Source organism: Lynx canadensis, chromosome B3, assembly GCF_007474595.2.
Source record: "Lynx canadensis isolate LIC74 chromosome B3, mLynCan4.pri.v2, whole genome shotgun sequence".
NCBI lineage: Eukaryota > Metazoa > Chordata > Mammalia > Carnivora > Felidae > Lynx > Lynx canadensis.
Window position 1 is genome coordinate 85,703,827 of NC_044308.2, and position 1,183 is coordinate 85,705,009.

General features: G+C 34.2%; 1 pseudogene; it reads left to right on the forward strand.

The window, feature by feature from the left end:
- The first annotated feature begins 440 nt into the window (after window positions 1-440).
- On the forward strand, window positions 441-670 carry LOC115517278 (annotated as a pseudogene).
- The last annotated feature ends 513 nt before the right edge of the window (window positions 671-1,183 follow it).

Below are 1,183 nucleotides of genomic sequence, written 5' to 3' on the forward strand. Positions count from 1 at the left end.
ACAGAGGGAAAAAAACCCCACAACCTCAATGAATTGTGGGGCTAATAAAAGTGTCTAATATATGTATAATTGGAGTCCCAGTGGAGAGGAGACTTGGGGAAGAGAAGAGGACATAAAATATAACTGAAGAAATAATGACCAGAAAAAAATCCAAATTTCTTGAAAGTGACAAACCCATAGACATAAAAAGATCAAGAAACCCCAAACAGAATAAACATAAATTAAACTGCTTTAAGGTATATCATAATCAATTGTTGAAATCCAGTGATAACAGGAAAAATCTTTAAAGCAGCCCAGGGAAACAAGACAAGAACGACAGCCGACTTCACACCAGAAGACAACAGCACAGTATCTTTGAAGTGCTATAAGAAACAAAATCACGTCAATCCAGAATCCTATGCCCAGTGAAAATATTTTTCAAAAATAAAGCGAAATAAAAACATTCTAAGACTGCTCTTACTTCCTGACTCTACCACTGTGATGAATGCAGTTGACTCTGTTCCTCAGCAGGTTTTCTCACAAGACTTTCAGGATTGAGCAATTCTTGGCCAAGAAACAAAAGCAGAATCATCCCATTCCCTAATTTGGATGGATTTGGATGAAAACTGGTAACAAAATCAGGTACAACTCCAAGAGGAAACACTGAAGAAGAACCAAGCTGGGTCTCTGAGGAATAGCACATGAGATGGCCTACATATTGTATCTGTATTATAGTCAGTAGTGTCTTATCATATCAAGGTGAAAACATCACCACTATCTGAACAGTCAGATGTATTTTATTGGGAAAATGATTTTTCTCTGTGTTTCTATGCTTCTTTACTGTTAGATTGGTTCAGTAATAACTATGTGAGCTCTTCTGTTTGAAAAAAAAATTTAAGGCCAACAAAAGCTAAGATTGTTTATTGCCAGTAGCCCTATGCAGAAAGATATAATAAAGGATTCTTGGATGTACACAGAGAAAGAAGAATGCCAGAAATGGTAAATATGTGCATAAATACAGAAGTGTTTTCTTATTAAAAAATTCTTTAAAATATAATTATTTAAAGCAAATCTACCAACAATGTATTACAGCCATACATAGAAGCAAAGTATATGAGAACAACAGTACAAAGGAAGAGGGGAATTTGGAAATATACCATTGTAAGTTTCTTAAATTATATGTGATATGGTATAATATTTTTCA